The following is a 17,920-nucleotide window of genomic DNA, read 5'->3' on the forward strand; positions in this document are numbered from 1 at the left end:
AAACACTCTCAAATCCATGTTTTCATCGAGGTAAGGTAAACGAGAACACCTTTACGTCATAGATCGCCTTGGTTCTTCAATAAACGGCTTCATTGGTGAAGATCTTGCTAGCAATGCACAAGCCGGGATACTCAAATGTGACTGCCTTTGTGCCCCTCCAAATCATTGTGCTAACTTGAATACAAGTAGGTTGGCACACATTCTTGCATCTTGATCCCGACTTATGATTTCGTGTTTGAACCTTCTCAAGATTTCCTCCAAATAGTGCGTTCATGATCTACATTGGCTTCTTTCTTTAATATTCGGCTTCACAACCCTATACGCATGAAAGTAACATAAATGCACACATATTAGCGCTAAAACCTGATAAAAGTAATGCTCATTGTAAGGAAAGAATACTTCGCATTCTTATCACGCAAACACTTATCAAACTCCCCCACACTTATGCTTTTGCTTGTCCTCAAGCAAAAATTAAAACATTGAAGTATATACGAAGGAAATATTGGAAGTGCTTGGCCTTAGATTCACCAAAACATGCAAAGAGAGCATTCTATAAGTAAGGGAAATTCAACACTAAATACGAAAAATCAATGCTCTAGCTAAAAACTTGAATCAAAGAGGGCAACAAACCCAAAGTCGTGTAAGTGTGTGTAAACTCACTCAAGTCAACCCAAGGTATACTCCGCAGAGTTCTAAGTATAAGGGACTTATTTATCTACAAAAAAAGTAACAAAAATTAAAAAAAGAAGGTAGTAGCTTCACACATCCTCTAAGGTAGCCCTTTCCAAAGCGGCCGCTAAGGTGGCTTTCATACTTTCGAGGTGGTAGCTCTTTCTACCGGAGTGGTAGTTTCACTCATCCTATGAGATAGCTCTTTCTCTCATTAGGGCATAACTAATACCCGACTTATGAGAGTAGCTTCATACTTCATAGGTGGTAGCTCTTTCCACCCAACAAGCACAGCTAAAAATAAAATAAAACTATTTTGTTCTTTCTTTTCCTTTTTCTATTTATTTTTTTTGAAGTAGTTAACAAAAGAAACAACTATAACTAGTCCCTTTAACATCAAACTTGAGTTTCCAAAAGAGTTTAAAGAGTGAGTAGTGGAAAAAGTGTCAACCGGGCAAAAACTTCTAGAAATTCAAGCAAGAACTAGAGCATGAGAACATTCAATGCTAAAAATTCTCCTAAACTCAAGAATAAAATCATTACAAGGTGAACCGCCATTCGCTATGTGAGCATGTATATCAATCAAAACTAATATAAAGGAGACGTGCATTATGAAACTTCCCAGTTTCCATACTAGTTCTCAGTTTCCATACTGACAAGACCATCTGCACGCGTACACAAGAGGGGTTCAGTGAAGCTCAATAAAACAAAAATAGCTCGAGTATATAAAAGATGAAGTAATGAATACAACTCGAGATATCAAAACGAAAATACACTCAGAAGAAAAGTCCTTTCTGAGTATACAAGTCCAAAATGAAATACAAAGGTAATAAAAATAATGAAAAATAAAGTCAAATATTGGTGTCATCCGTTATCGGCTCTGTTGCTGCTGCGGGTGCTAAATCAAATGGCGCTAGTAGAAATAGTGTTGTTGATGCCGGAAGGGGTCCTCGGTCTCCTGATAAAGGGTGAGGATGCGTCTCACTCTAATAGCTGCAGTACGATGTCAAGATGCCCCATCATCCCCGCGTACTGCGCAACCTGTAAAGTCCGGACCTCCACGACCTCAGTCTGAAGCTCACCCACAGCACTCTCGAGCCTCTCAAAAATGATCGTGAGCTCGAGAGGTAGTAAAAATGGGTACCGAACGCCAGAGTGTCTCCTGTGCTGCAAGGGATGCTCCGGTCCTTATTGGTGCAAACTAAGGCTCGGGAACCTGTAGTGAACCCTCCGATGCATCCCTTCCGCCCTTAGTGATCTCCGGCGTAGCCGTAGCTAGAATGTATGCTCAAGGCCCACATCTACGCACCAACCCCACCATCCTAATTGTATCAAACCGAAGAGGAGAAGGCACGACCGTCCTCTCGGCACCTCAGATGGCGTCCAGAAAACCCATCCCCAAGATGAGTCTAGTGACGTAGGAACCAACGAACAATACTCCCACTCTCGTAAACTAGACCTGGTGCCACAAGACATCTGCCATTACGTGCCCCGAGTGAATCGGCACATTGCAGACCATGGAGTATAAATAGAGTAGGTCCTACTTGCTCAAAATAGCTGTGTTGTCACCACGACCGGACACAGACCTGCTGAGGACTGAGTGTAAGTATCTGTAGCTCAGCCAAGATAGGCTGGTGGCCTTGGACACTCTTGGTTCGTACTGCCCATGTCCACACAAAACTCAGTACGCTTGCTGTAGTGTCAATGTACTTGGGAAATCCGTCGGCATGTGTCCATTCTCCTCTGTACCTGTGTAGGTTTCGTCATACAAACCCATACAAATGGAGAATTTAGTGACACTCATGCAAAATGGATGTCCGAATACTCAGAACTGTATAGCATCCACGGTGTCAAATCTCCCATATGGCAGATCAAACTCAGAAGATGCCAACACCTCTAGCGTCAATGCATGGAAAGCTGGCTCTTGGATAGTCAATAATCTTCTCCAGCTTCCCACAGCTAGCATCTCATAAATCTCATCGGCTAGCTCGTTACCCCGCCGGATCTCTCTCAGCACGCTCAAATCCACAAAGCGAGACTGACCAAAACTGAGTGCTTATAATCTCTCAAATCAAGCCTAATGCTCGGGATTCAAGAATTCCATGTGTACTGGCTCAGGTGAGGTCTCTCTGGGATGCTTAACTTCATGCTTCTTCGAACAAGGTGCCATATCTGCAAGAATTGATGAGAAAACAATCAACGAAGCTCTAGAAACAGTACTACAAAATTCCACACGGGCCTATGGAAATTCTCCATGCCCGCGTGGATCTGCGTGGCATCAAAATCGCACGGCTGCATGTCAATACTCCCAAAAGACACCTTAAAACCGTGTTTAAACTCTTTCCAAACATGCATAAACCATTATAGAGTGAAAATTTCCGCGACTCAACACTTTCAATCCAATAAAAACACAAGAATTTGTGAATAATAGAGAGCAAAAGGTTTACCGATGAAATGGGTATGAAAACTTCGAAATTCGACGTGGAAATTGACTGGAAATCCCTCTAAAATAGCGGTACAAGGTCGAGAAATTGATTAAGAGTGGTTTTCGAGTATTTGGAAGGGTAATGGATGAAAATTCAACGAGATATTTAAAGGAAAATAACGTCTCTTGGAATTCTACACATCCACACGGGCGTGTGGAAATTACCCACGCCCGTGCGCTCAACCCACAGGGGTAGCCGCACGTCCCTGTGGCTCCTCTGTCTAACTGAGAAAATTCTCTAAGTGTTTCGCACGCCCATGTGGACATTCCGCACGGTAGTGGATAATTACTGGGAAGTTCACATGGGTAGATGCATGCCCCTGTATATTCTCTGGATGGAGGAGAGCTCTTCTGCAGAGATCCACAAGGGCGTGCGGAAAATACCCACACCTGTGCTCTCGGGAAAAATTGCTAAGTTTCTGCAGGAAACTACATGCCCGTGTGGAAATTATCAACGGGCGTGCGGTTGTCACAAGGTCATTCACAGGGGCGCGTTCATGCCTCTGTGCCTTTCTCTGGACGAGCTCACAGTGCAAATCCACGAGTGTGTGGAAATTCCACATGCCCGTGCATTTTCTCTGGATGCCTTAAAACACTGCAGGCTCTGCAGAAAATTCCTGAACATATAAACACACTCAGAGCCTGCTCCATTATGTAAAATAGACTAGTGAAAACATGAGAAACTAGCTCGCACGACCAAAAACTTTACCAAATCCACATGAAAGGCTGATGACATCAAAAATCCACAAGAAAACACACAGCAATGCATCAAAACATATAGACACCAACACTCAACACTTTATTCATGCAAACACTAAACTAGCAACTAAGAAATTAGTAAACACTTGGGTTGACTCCCAAGAAACGCTTGTTTAATGTCACTAAGCTTGACATACCTTGTCTTAACTCACTGGGGTTCATAGATGAAGGTTACCCTCTTACCCATAACTTGAAAGCATGATAGGCAAAGTCTCTTGAAGGTAGAGGGGGAATAATTTGGCTTGGTACCACCTAGCAAAGGTTCATCCAATTTGTTCAATTCGCACACATCCCCAACAGCCTTGGGCATTTCGGTGGCGTCACCTTGCCCTCTACATCTTTCGGAGCACCTTCTTCATGATCCCCGGGTTAGATGGTACTTGTTCCTCCAGACCAAGCATCATTACTTCTTCATTGTCCACATCTTGGTCGAACAAACCCTCATACGGGTCGAGATTAAACATTTCCTACATGTATTCATCAACAATCTCATCAGTTGTGCCAAGAAAGTAAAGAGTATCATCAAAGTCAAGAGAATGTCGCATGGCTTCGGCGAGGCGGTATGTGAGCTTATCATCTCCAACCCTCAGTGTCAACTCCCCACCGTCCATGTCTATCAATTCTTTGGAAGTGCGCAGAATGACCTCCCAAGTATTAAAGGAACATCCGTATCCTCATCGACGTCCAACACCACAAAATCTACAGGAAATATATATTTGTCCACTTTGACAAGCACATCTTCATTGATACCCCTCGGATGTCTCACTGTTCGGTCCGCCAATTGCAATGTCATCCGAGTAGGCCTAGGCTCTCTAAACCTAGCTTCTGGAAGAAGGAATATGGCATGACGTTGATATTGTCCCCTGAGTCTGTCAATGTCATTTCTTCACCCAAGTTGCCAATGTTGCACGGAATGATGAAGCTTCCTAGGTCTTTCTTCTTGTTCGCCATATTCTTTTAGAAGACCGCCGAGTTAGATGCATCTAGAATCACGGAGGCACTCTCCAATTTCCTCTTGTTGGTCAACAAGTCCTTCAAGAATTTTGCATATTTAGGCATTTGGGACAATGCCTCAACAAAGGGAATATTGATGTAGAGTTGTTTGAATAAACTCAGGAACTTCTTATACTGTTCATCTGCTTGGTCATTCTTTAATCTAGAGGGATAAGGGACTCTTGGCTTGAAAGGTGGGACCACCACCTCCTTCTCTTTGCTTGCTATCTGTTTAACATCTATGACCTCGGTTGCATCTACATTGGGATTCTCACTCGGAAGCCTACCCTCAACCTCACGACCACTTCTCAAAATGATCGCCTTCACTTGCTCTCTAGGATTGGTCTTGATATTACTTGGCAAGCTTCCTTGTGGTCTTCCCGATAGATACTTTGCAATTTGCCCCAATTGATTCTCAAGATTGTGCAAGGAAGCAGTGTGGTTGCGAAGTGCAGCCTTGACTGATTGAAACCTTGTATTCGATGATTGTACAAATCTAGTCAAGGCCTTCTCTAAATTAGTCATTCAAGACTCCAAGCCTGAAACTCGGTTCTCCATGTTCAGGGCTTGTTGTTGTTGGAAATCCGTCAGTGCTATGGCCTTTTGTTGTCCTTGGTTGCTCCACAATAAATTGGGATGATTCTTCCAACCTTGATTGTAGGTACTGCTATATGGATTCCCTTGGTTCCTCATTGCATTACCCACAAAGTCGACTCTCTCCGCCGAAGATACATCACTAATAGAGATCGGGCAATCGGATGGAACATGTCCTCCACCGCACCCGGTACAAGTAGTCACGGCCGCCACTCTATTAGAAGTTAGAAGGTCTAACTTCTTGCTCAATGATTCCACCTGGGACGCCAAAGAGATTACTGCATCTATTTCATGGAGCCCGGCCACCTTTTTCCTTTCTCATGCATTCCATTTATAACTATTCATGGCCATGTCCTCCACTAACTGGCCGGCTTCTTCTGGGGTTTTACTCCCCATTATACCTCCTGCAGTGGCATCTAGCAATTGCCTTGTACTCGGATTCAACCCATTGTAGAAGGTTTCAATAATCATCGATTCGGGAAATCTGTGTTGTGGGCACCTCTGCAAAAAGATCTTTGAAGTGCTCCCATGTCTCAAACAATAATTCCAACTCCATCTATGCAAACGATGATATCTCATTGCAAAGCTTGGCCGACTTCCCCGGAGGAAAGTACCTAGCACGAAAAGCTTCGACCATCTCATTCCAAGTTGTGATGGAGGCTTTCGGCAAGGAATGAAGCCACTGCTTGGCTCTTCCCTTAAGAGAGAATGGGAAAGCCCTCAATTTAATAGCATCATCCGATACACCATTAATCTTCAGCATATCACAAACTTCCAAGAAGTTCTCTATGTGGTTGTTTTGTCCTCATCGGCGAAACCGTTGAACTGCGCTAACTGCTGATTGGATGAATGCCAGTTTAAGCTCAAAGTTTGGAGCTGTGATCAGGGGTCGCACAATACTCGATTGTGTACCCAAAAATTAGGGTCTAACATAATCAGAAAGTGTCCTATGTTGCTCATTTTGTTTAGATGGTTCTTGCACATGTTCTTTTCCCCTTCTTCTGAGTGTACGTTCAAGTTCCGGATTTCCTTCAATCAATGTCGAAGGATTACCTCGGGTCATAACCTAGAGCTGCACCAAAAGAAAGAAAACAAATCAAAACGATGATAGAAAAAGAAAACGTGAAATAGAATGAATGAATGAATATATAAGAAAACAAAATGCAAAGTATCTCTAACCGCCTACTCCCCGGCAACGGCGCCAAAAACTTGATAATGCCAATTGCATATGTCCAGCAAGTGCTCGGTTTGTCGAGTAATAAAATCCCAGGTGAGTGGGTATCGTATCCACAGGGAGTCGGGAATAAAAATACTTAAATTGTTTCTTCACAAAGTGAAAGGTGAATAATGGTTTTGTTAACAATATGTAATGTAAACATGAATAAAAGAGACAAGAAAGAGAAGCACAAGTAAAGGGGAGGTAAAGCAATCGATATAAATGGGGTACTCGGATATTGTTCCGCCTAGGATGATCAGTTCAAGTGCAAAACCCTCTATTATGGTTCCTAACTAATGCATTAATGAGTCATGAATATCCTTGAGTACATGGTCCCAAATCTAAGGTCAACCATGCCTGACTCTATACATGTCCTGTAGGAGAAATCAAACAATCTCAACACCTTGCACTCGTACAGAATCACAATGAGTTCTAGGGATTCCAAGTGATAAATCCTCTTCCTAGATGTAGACCTAATCCTTTGGTCTAGGTGGAAGGTCCCTAGTCAAAATTAAGCCCTAGGTGCTAAAATCACTTCAAAGCTTCACTCTGTTGCCTCTGCAACTAAGCCCCAGCGGAAGGTCATCCCTTAGCCCATTCACTCTAATATGACCGCAAAGAACTCAAGGAAATGGTGGTAGGATAAATCACACCGGAGGGGAAAGGGGATGCTCCACTACCTCACGACTCACCCTCTCAACCCTCTCCAATCTAGTTTTGTTTAACTCTCATGGTGTGTTACTCACTCACAAGGGTTACCAATAAGAACTCTCAATCCTAGTGTCACTCTAAGGGAGTATTCATTCAATCAAACATTCAAGATTGGAACTTAATTAAAGAATCAATTAATGAAAGCATAATAAAAGGTTTAATGAAACAAATACATCCTAGGGTTCACAAATCCAAGTATCCACTAGGGGGTTTAGCTCTCCATGGAGCTAGTTACAATCAACAATGAAATCGAATGTAAAAGCAAGTAATCCATATAAAACCCCCTTGATAGTCGTGACGATGGTCTTGTGGAGAAGCCTCGACTCTTCAAAAGGTCCCTTTGTCCAGCCTAGTATACACCTCGCAGGATCGATACCGATGAAAGCACTCCTACTAACCTTCATCCAAATGGAGCGCGATGTCGAAGCCATAGAACCTCTCTAAATCCCTTGCCAATACCTCTCAAAACCCTAGCCGTCGCCCTCTCTCAAGTTGGGAAAAAGATGGAGAAAAGAATCCTAAAATCCGGGCTGAAATAGGCCTTGAATAGGGCTGGAATCGGGCATTCACACGCCCCTGTGGATTCTCCACACGGGCCTGTACAAATTCCACACGGGTGTGGATAATGTCCACACGCCCGTGTGGAGTCTCTGAACTTCACTTTTTCAACTTGCTGTGAAAAGAAGCTACTACAGTAATGGCCCGAAACACTCCCGAATCCATATTTTCATCGAGGTAACGTAAACCGTCACTCGTTTACGTCATAGATCGCCTTGCTTCTTCAATAAACGGCTTCATTGGTGAAGATCTTACTATCGATGCATAAGCCTAGATACTCGAATGTGACTGCCTTTGTACCCCTCGAAATCATTGTGCTGACTTGAATACAAAGAGGTTGGCACACATTCTTGCATCTTGAACCCGACTTATGACTTCGCGTTTGAACCTTCTCAAGATTTCCTCCAAATAGTGCATTCATGACCTACATTGGATTCTTTCTTTAACATTCGGCTTCACAACCCTATACGCATAAAAGTAACATAAATGCACACATATTAGCGATAAAACCTGATAAAAGTAATGCTCATTGTAAGGGAGGAATACTTCGCATTCTTATCACACAAGCACTTATCAGAAGGAGAATAAATAAATATGCACAAAATGGTAAAAGACACATACAAAGACAAATATTTACAATGACATAGATAAATAACTAGAGTAGTGAGCTAGAGGGTTTCCTAGCATTCTCGGATTCCCCGGCAATGGCACCATGATAAGTGCTTGTGTGATATGAATGCGAAGCATTCTTTCCTTATGTTGAGTATTACTTTTCTCAAGTTTTTACATTAATATGTGTGTTTTTATGTTACTTTTATGCAGGTAGGGTTGTGAAACCAATTATGAAGGAAAGAACCCAATGTGGATCACAATGCACCGATTTTGGAGGAAATCTTGCTAAGGTTCAAACGCGAAGATATAAGTCGGGTGCGAGATGCTAGAGTGTGTGCCAACCTCCCCGTATTTGAGTTTGCACAACCATTTGGAGGGGCACAAGGGCAGTCACACTCAAGCATTCCGACTTATGCACATAGAACAAGATTTCCATCAACTTATCCGTCATTGAAGAAGCAAAGCGATCCACGGTATAAACGTGTGCCCATTTATGTTACCTCGATGAAAAGTGGATTCGGGAGTATTTTTTGGCAGAGCATTGTAGCATGTTACTATAGCAAACCGACGCAGTAAACACTGTACCAGTTACTGTTCACAGCCGGCCGAAAATGACAGTTTCAGAGAATCCACACGGGCTTGTGGAAATTACCCACGCCCGTGTGGAAATTCCACAGGGGCGTGTGAAAATCCACAGGACCATGTGGATGCCTGATTCCAGCCCTATTTAAAGCCGATTTCAGCATTCTTTTCTCCATCTTTTCCCCAACTTGAGAGAGGGCTTCGGCTAGGGTTTTGAGGGGTTTTGGCTAGGTTTTTGGAGAGGTTCTACGGCTCCGACATCGCGCATCGTTTGGAAGAAGGTTATTGGGAGAGCTTTCATCGGCACCGATCCGAGCGAGGTGTATCCTAGGCCGGACAAAGGATCCCTTGCGACGAGTAGAGGACTCTCCACAAGACCATCGACTCGACCATCGAGGGTGTTTTCTATGGATTCATTGCTTTTACACTCTATTTCCTTGATTGTACTTAGCTCCATGGAGAGCTAAACCCCTAGTGGGTATTTGGGTATTTGTGAACCCTAGGATGTATTCGTTTCATTGAATCTCTTTATTATGCTTTCAATTAATTGATATTTATTGTGAGTTCCAACCTTAAATGCTTGATTGTATGAACATTTCCCCTAGAGTGACACTTGGGTTGAGAGTTCTTGTTGGTAACCTTGTGAGTGAGTGACACACCACGAGCGTTAGACAAAGCTAGGTTGGAGAGGGTTGAGAGGGTGAGTTGAGAGGTACAAGAGCATCCCCTTTCCCCTCCGACGTGATAGATTCTATCTCCGTTGCTCGAGTTCTTTGCGGCCATAATGGAGTGAATGGTCTAAGGGATGAACCTCCGCTGGGGCTTAGTTGCGCGTGCAACGGAGTGAAGTATTGAGGTGATCTTAGTATCTAGGGCTTAATCGTGGTTAGAGACCTTCCACCTGGACCAAAGGGTTAGGTCTATAATTAGGAAGAGATTTATCATTTGGAATCCCTAGAGCTCATTGCAATTCTATGCGAGTGCGAGGTGTTGAGATTGTTCGATTTCTCCTCCGGGACATGTATAGAGTTAGGCATAGTTAACCTTAGATTTGGGACTATGTATTGAAGGATTTCCACGACTCACTATTGCATTGATTAGGAAGCATAATAGAGGGTTCTTGCACTTGAAACGATTGTCTTTGGCGGAGCATTATCCGAGTACCCCATCTTTATCGATTGCCTTACCTTCTCCTTTATTCGTGCCTTCTTACTTGTTATTTTTACTTTCAAGTGTAGAAGATAAGAGTTATAAAGAAAATCTCATAACAAAGGAGCAAGTGTAGAAGATAAGAGTTATAAAGAAAAGCTCATAACAAAGTCCCCTAAGATGAAGACTAGTAGGTGGTGATGAGAACTCATCCGATCCCCGCCGGTAAGCTCCTAGATCTTTCTCTTTGATGGCACTCCTCTTCTTCCCTTGGATTTACTACTTAGATCTGCCCTCTCTAACCTCCTTGAAGCCCTAGATGATGATGGTGGAGAATGGTGGCCAAAAGTCCCCAAAAATGATGCCCTAACTCTCCTTAAAAAGACCTCTCGGGATGGCTTGCGGTGGCCTCAAGGTCATAATACGGGCGGTGAGGTTGCTCAAAAAACTGGCCGAAAAAGTCAATAAGTTGCTATAGTACTGCTACAGTACTGGTGCACTTTAAATTCCTTGCGTTTGACTTCACAGCCTTTGAGGTTGCCTGTGAGGATTCCCAGACTTAGTGTTTCTTCCAAATCTTCATTCTTTAGGCTGCTACAATGCATGTACAGTGCCTAGGACCCTAAAATGACCAGTTCGGTGTCGATTCCTTCTCAAATTTTGTCATTGAGCTCACCTAGGCTTCATTTGTGCCTGAAACACAAAATAAAACGATTAAACCATAAAAGGGCATCGATTCATCAATAAAATACACAATTCATATACAGTAAATACATATAAAATACATACATTTAGGTGTTTATTAGGATCCATGTACAAATACTCCCTGACCATCGGGTATTTTGTGCCCCTCCAACATTAGGGTTGGACCTAGGTTGTGTTTCGACACTAATTAGAGAATTCAATGCTTGTATTGCAATCGTAGTAGGATTTGGTCGGAAAAAATTCCGTATCAATACTCATACCGGATTAGGGGTCAATGGCCATGACCATTGACACACCCCTTGCTTGTGATCCGCAAATGCATGGGTTTGTCGAAGTAATAAATCCCAGCTGAGTGGGGTATCATATCCACATGGAATAAGGAATAGAAACACCAAGATTGCTACTTAACTAAGTGGAAATGAAACAATGATGGTGTGGATAAAGATTGATATAAATAAACTAAAGAAAATAAGAAAAAGAGGCATAATAAAATGAGAGGAAAGACAATCGATAAAAGTGGGTTACTCGGATATTGTTCCTCCTAAGATTATTTCTTCAAGTGCAAAACCAACTATTATGCTTCCTAATTAGTGTTTAATGAGTCGTGGACATCCTTAAATACTCCTCCATGTCAGTAAAAGCCTCGTCATACATTCCCATGCAGATCAAAAACTGTGTAACACTCATAATGTAATAACGTCCAAATGCTCGGAACTGCACGGTGTCAACACTATCGAATCTGGAATATGACTGGCTGAACTGAAAAGACACTACAATCTTGAGCATCAATGCGCGGATGGCTAGCTCTAGAATCGATAATAACCTCCTCCAGCTTCCTACGGCCAACAGCTCCTTGACCTCAGCCGCTAGTTTGTCGCCTCACTGTACCTCTCTCAACGCACTTAAATCCTAAAACCGCGACTGTCTAAACCTAAGCTTCGATATCCTCTCAAATCAGACCTAGTGCTTGGGAATAGTGAATCCCATATCTTCCGGCTCAGGAGAAGGCTCACGTGGGTGCTTGGCAGCTTGCTTCTTTGAACAGAGTACCATATCTGCAAAAATTAAACAAGAATTTATCAAAGAAGCTCATAGCTCAATACTGTAGGAATCCATACGGTCGTGTGGAAATTCCACACGCCCGTGTCGATTCACGAGGCATGAAAACCGTACAGCCGCATGCCAAAATTCCAAAAATACACTACAACTTCGTCTCTAAACTCATTCTAAGCATGCATGGACCATCTATTCCTAGAGACGAAACAACATTCACCATTTTAACCAATTAAAATCAAGTATGGTAAAGAAACGAGAGAAAGAAAGTTTACTGATGAGAAGGAGATGAAAACTCTGAAAATCAGCCAGAAAAACTTGCATAAAACCTTTCTAAATCGATGGTGAAAGATTAGGGGAATAAAAGAGTGTATTTTCAAAGAGATTAGGGGTGTGAAGATGAAGATGAAGATACATGAAGCAATTTTAAGGAAAACCCGTGTCTCTTGGAATTTCGCACATCCACATGGGTGTGAGGAAATTACCCACGCCCGTGTGACTCCATAGGAGGGCTTCACAGGGCAGACACACGCCCCTGTATACTCTCAGGATATCACACTTTATCTATGAATGCATCCACACAGGTGTGTGGAGATTACCCACGCCCGTATGCCCGACCCACAGGGGCATCCACACGCCCCTGTGGTTTCTCTATCCAACTGAGAAAAAGTTCTAAGTGTTTCCCATGCTCATGCAAAAATTTCACACGGGCGTGTGGATCTTTCACAGGGTTACACACAGGGGTACTCACATGCCCATGTGTTTTCTCAGGATGATAGAGAGCTCTTTGCAGAGATCCACACAGGTGTGTGGAAATTACCCACGCCCATGTGTTTGTCACAAGGTCATGGGGCACTCGTACGCCCTTGTGTAGTCTCAGGAAAAATCTCTAAGTCTCTGCAGAGGAACACATGCCTGATAAGTGATTGTGCGATATGAATACGAAGCATTCATTCCTTATGTTAAGCATTACTTTTCTCAGGTTTTTACACTAATATGTGTGTTTTTATGTTACTTTTATGTAGGTAGGGTTGTGAGGCCAAGTATGAAGGAAATAGGCCAATGTGGATCACAATGCACCTATTTTGGAGGAAATCTTGCTAAGGTTCAAACGCGAAGACATAGGTCAGGTGTGAGATGCTAGAGTGTGTGCCAACCTCCTCGTATTCGAGTGAGCACATTCATTTGGAGGGGCACAAAGGCAGTCACACTCGAGCATTCTGACTTATGCATATAAGAACAAGAGCTCCACCAACATGTACATCATTGAAGAAGCAAGTGATTCACGACGTAAACGTGTGCCGGCTTGCGTTATCCCGGATGAAAGTATGGAATTGGGAAGTCATTCAGGTCGTGTGGAAATTATCCGCGCCCGTGGAGTCGCCCGATTCTAGCCCTATTTAAAGCCGATTCAACCCCGATTTTGGCATTCTTTTCTCCATCTTTTCCCCAACTTGCGAGAGGGTTTTGGCTAGGGTTTCGAGCGGGTATTGGCCAAGGTTTTAGGAGAGGTTTCAACGGCTCCAACATCGTGATTCCATTAGGAAGAAGGTTGGTAGGGGAGCTTCCATCGAGGCGTATCCTATACCGGATGAAGAAATCCTTGGACGACGTGTAGAGGACTTTCCACAAGACCATCGACACGACCATCAAGCGGGTTTCTTTATGGATTCATTGCTTTTACATTCTGTTTCTTTGATTGTAATTAGCTCCATGGAGAGCTAAACCCCTAATGGGTACTTGGATGATTGTGAACCCTAGGATGTATTCGTTTTATTGAACTTTTTTATTATGCTTTCAATAAATTGATGTTTATTGTGACTTACAACCTTGAATGCTTGATTGTATGAACATTTCCCCTAGAGTGACACTAGGGTTTAGAGTTCTTGTTGGTAACCTTGTGAATGAGTGACACACCACGAGCATTAGAAAAAGCTAGGTTGGAGAGGGTTAAGAGAATGAGTTGAGAGGTACAGGAGCGTCCCCTTTCCCCTCCTGCGTGATAGATTCTACCTCCGTTCCTCGAGTTCTTTACGGCCATAATAGAGTGAGTGGTCTAAGGGATGAACCTCCGCTGGGGCCTAGTTACGCGTGCAATGGAGTGAAGCGTTGAGAGGATCTTAGTATCTAGGGCTTAATTGTGGCTAGGGACCTTCCGCCTGGACCAAAGCGTTAGGTCTATTTTAGGAAGAGATTTACCACTTGAAATCCCTAGAGCTTATTGCAACTCTATGTGAGTGTGAGGTGTTGAGATTGTTCGATTTCTCCTCCGGGACATGTATGTAAGGATTTCCACGAGTCACCATGGCATTGATTAGGAAGCATAATAGAGGGTTCTTGCACTTGAAGCGATTATCCTAGGTGAAGCATTATCCGAGTACCCCATTTTTATCGATTGCCTTACCCTCTTCTTTACTTTTGCTCTCTCACTTGTTGCTTTTATTGTTGAGAATTGAATCAATTTCACACTTATCACTATTGATCTTCCACATAGCTAAGAATCAAATTAAGTATTTTCACTCCCTACTCCCTGTGGGGTCGACCCCGCTCACCCGAGATTATTACTTCGACAAACCCGTGCACTTGTGGGGTATACGCAAGTGGACCTTGTCAAGTTTTTGGCGCCGTTGCCGGGGAGTAGGCGTTTTGAGATACTTTGCACTTTGTTTTCTTAGCTATCTCACCACACATTCTTTTTCATATCTTCTTATTCTATCATCATTCTGATTTTCTTTTTCTTTCTTTTTGGTGCAGCTCCAGGTTATGACCCGAGGGAATCCATCAATATTGATTGAAGGAGACCCTGAGCTTGAACGTACACTTCGAAGGAAAGGGAAAGAACCTGTGCAAGAACAGCCTAATCCAGTTTGATTTGGAAGTAGAAGGATCTAAAAACATGGCATAACAGAATGAGCAACAACGGACACTATCCGATTATGCCAGATCTTCAGTGTTGGGGACACAATCGAGTATTGTGCGTCCCCCAATTACACTCGAATTTTTCGAGCTAAAAGCCGGCATTCATCCATATCTTTGCAACAATCCGCACAATTCAACGGTTTTGGCCGACGAGGATCCAAAGCAGATCACATAGAAAGCTTCCTCGAGGTGTGCGACATACTGAAGATAAATGGTGTGATGGATGATGCCATCAAATTGAGAGCCTTCCCATTTTTCCTTAAAGGGAGAGCAAAAGCGGTGGCTACACTCATTACCTAGAGCATCAATCACTACATGGGAGGAGATGGTAGAAGCTTTTTCTAGCCTCGTTATTTCCCGTCCAGGAAAATCGAGCAAAAGCTTAGGAATGAGATCTCATCCTTTGTTCAATTGGAATTGGAGTCTCTATTTGAGATGTGGGAGAGGTTCAAGGAACTCCTGCGCAAGTGTCCGCAACATGGATTTCCAGAGTGGATGATTATTCAAACCTTCTACAATGGTTTGAACCCGAGTACAAGGCAACTCTTGGATGCGGCGGAAGGAGGTACCTTAGGTAGCAAGACCCCCGATGAGGCTCGTCAATTGATTGAAGAAATGGGGTTAAATAGCTACCAGTGGAACGCTAGGGAGAAGAAAAAGGTGGCCGGTCTCCATGAAATTGATGCGGTAACTTCATTGGCATCCCAAGTGGAGAGTTTGACTAAGAAGCTAGATCTTATAGCTTCGAATAGAGTTGCAGCCGTGACCAATTGTACCGGTTGTGGTGGAGGACATGCTCCCTCCGATTGCCCAATCGTCATTGGTGATGTTTCTTCAGTTGAGAATATTGACTTTGTAGGTAATGGCATGAAACCTCAAGGGAATCCATATAGCAACACCTACAATTCAGGTTGGAAGAATCATCCCAACTTTTCATGGAGTAATCAAGGACCACAGAAGACCATGGGGCCACCGGGTTTCCAACAACAACAACAAGTCCCTTAAGTGGAAAACAGAATTTCGGACTTGGAAACCCGAATGACGGACTTGGAGAAGCACTTGGCTAGATTTGTTCAATCGGCGAATACAAGGTTTGAATTAGTCGAGGCTACGCTTCGCAATCACACCGCTTCCTTGCACAACCTTGAAAATCAAGTGGGGCAAATTGCGAAGTCTCTATCCGAAAGGCCACATGGGAGTTTACCAAGCCTAGCTTCTGAAAGAATGAGTATGGCATGACATTGATATTATCCCCTTAATCCGCCAATACCATCTCTTCACCTATATTACCAATGTTGCACGTGATGATGAAGCTTCAAGGGTCTTTCTTCTTGTTCGGCATATTATTTTGCAAAACCGTCGAACAAGAGGCATCTAAGATCACCGATGCACTCTCCTCCAACTTCCTCTTATTGGTCAAAAGATCCTTCAAGAACTTCGCATACCGAGGCATTTGGGACAAAACGCCTCCACAAAAGGAATGCTGATGAGCAATTGCTTGAATAGAACGAAGAACTTCTTGTATTGTTCATCATTTTGGTTGTTCTTCAATCTTGAAGGATAAGGAATTCTTGGCTTGTAAGGTGGGGGTGCCACCTCCTTCTCTTTGTTAGCTCTCTCCTCAAGCTCCACGACCTCGGTTGCTTCAACATTGGGCTTCTCACTAGGAGGTCTACCTTCAATTTTACGACCACTCCTCAAAGTGATCACCTTCACATGTTCCCTCGAATTAGTTTTAGTGTTGCTAAGTAGACTCCCTTGAGGTCTCTCCGATAAATACTTCATAATTTGACCCACTTGATTATCTAGATTGTGCAATGAAGCGGTGTGGTTGCGAAGTGTAGCTTCAACCGATTGAAACCGTGTATCTGATGATTACACAAATCTGGTCAAAGCTTTCTCTAGATTGGTCATCTAGGTTTTCAAGCCTGAAACTCGATTCTCCATGTTCGGGGCTTGTTGCAATTGGAAACCAGGTGTTGCTATGGCCTTTTGCTGCCCTTGGTTACTCCATCAAAAATTAGGGTGGTTTCTCCACCCTTGGTTGTAGGTGTTGCTATAAGGATTTACCTTGTACCCTTCCCGAATTACCCACAAAATCCACTTATTCAGTTGGGGCTGAAGTAGCAATCAAAATAGGATAATCAAACGGCATATGTGAACCCCCACAACCATCACAACTTATGATAGTGACTACTTTCGGTGAAGTCAATATATCCAATTTCTTGTTCAATGCCTCTACTTGGGCTGCCAAAGATGAAACCGCATCAATTTCATGGAGTCCGCCCACTTTCTTCTTTTCTCTTGCATTCCATTGGTAGCTATTCATGGCCCTTTCTTCTACCAATTGTCGGGCTTCTTCAGGGGTCTTGTTCCCCATTGTACCTCCTGCAACGGCATCTAGAAGTTGTCTTATACTTGGATTCAACCCATTGTAAAAAGTCTAAATGATCATCAATTCAGGGAACCTGTGTTGTGTACACTTCCACAAGAGGTCCTTGAATCGCTCCCAAGTCTCAAACAAGGATTCAACCTCTATCTGAACAAATGAAGATATCTCATTACGAAGCTTTACTGACCATTTCGTTCCATGTTGTGATGGAAGCTCTTGGCAATGAATGGGCCCACTATTTGGCTCTTGCTTTTAGAGAAAATGGGAAAGCCCTCAATCTTATAGCATCATCTGTAACACCGTTGATCTTCAGCATGTCACAAACCTCCAAGAAGTTTTCATTGTGATTGTTTTGGTCCTCATCGGCCAAACCATGGAACTGCGCTGACTGCTATATCATTTGGATGAATGCTGGCTTTAGCTCAAAATTTGGAGCTATAATTGGGGGCCGCATGATACTCGACTGTGTGCCCATAATTGAGGGTCTGGCATAGTCTAAAAGTGTTCTCTTTTATCCATTCTA

The 17,920-nt window shown here is 43.2% G+C and overlaps 3 non-coding genes across 3 annotated transcripts; 2 read left to right on the plus strand and 1 right to left on the minus strand.

Annotated features, from left to right (window-relative positions):
- The first annotated feature begins 5,981 nt into the window (after window positions 1–5,981).
- Window positions 5,982–6,089, plus strand: LOC120281809. The gene has a single exon (XR_005542804.1). It is a non-coding gene; the product is annotated as a small nucleolar RNA R71 (small nucleolar RNA).
- Window positions 6,090–15,383: 9,294 nt separating this feature from the next.
- LOC120281998 lies at window positions 15,384–15,490 on the minus strand. Its single transcript, XR_005542866.1, has one exon. It is a non-coding gene; the product is annotated as a small nucleolar RNA R71 (small nucleolar RNA).
- A 1,980-nt stretch (window positions 15,491–17,470) lies between these two features.
- Window positions 17,471–17,577, plus strand: LOC120282040. Its single transcript, XR_005542888.1, has one exon. It is a non-coding gene; the product is annotated as a small nucleolar RNA R71 (small nucleolar RNA).
- The last annotated feature ends 343 nt before the right edge of the window (window positions 17,578–17,920 follow it).

Source organism: Dioscorea cayenensis, chromosome 2 (genome assembly GCF_009730915.1).
Source record: "Dioscorea cayenensis subsp. rotundata cultivar TDr96_F1 chromosome 2, TDr96_F1_v2_PseudoChromosome.rev07_lg8_w22 25.fasta, whole genome shotgun sequence".
NCBI classification, from domain to species: Eukaryota; Viridiplantae; Streptophyta; class Magnoliopsida; order Dioscoreales; family Dioscoreaceae; genus Dioscorea; species Dioscorea cayenensis.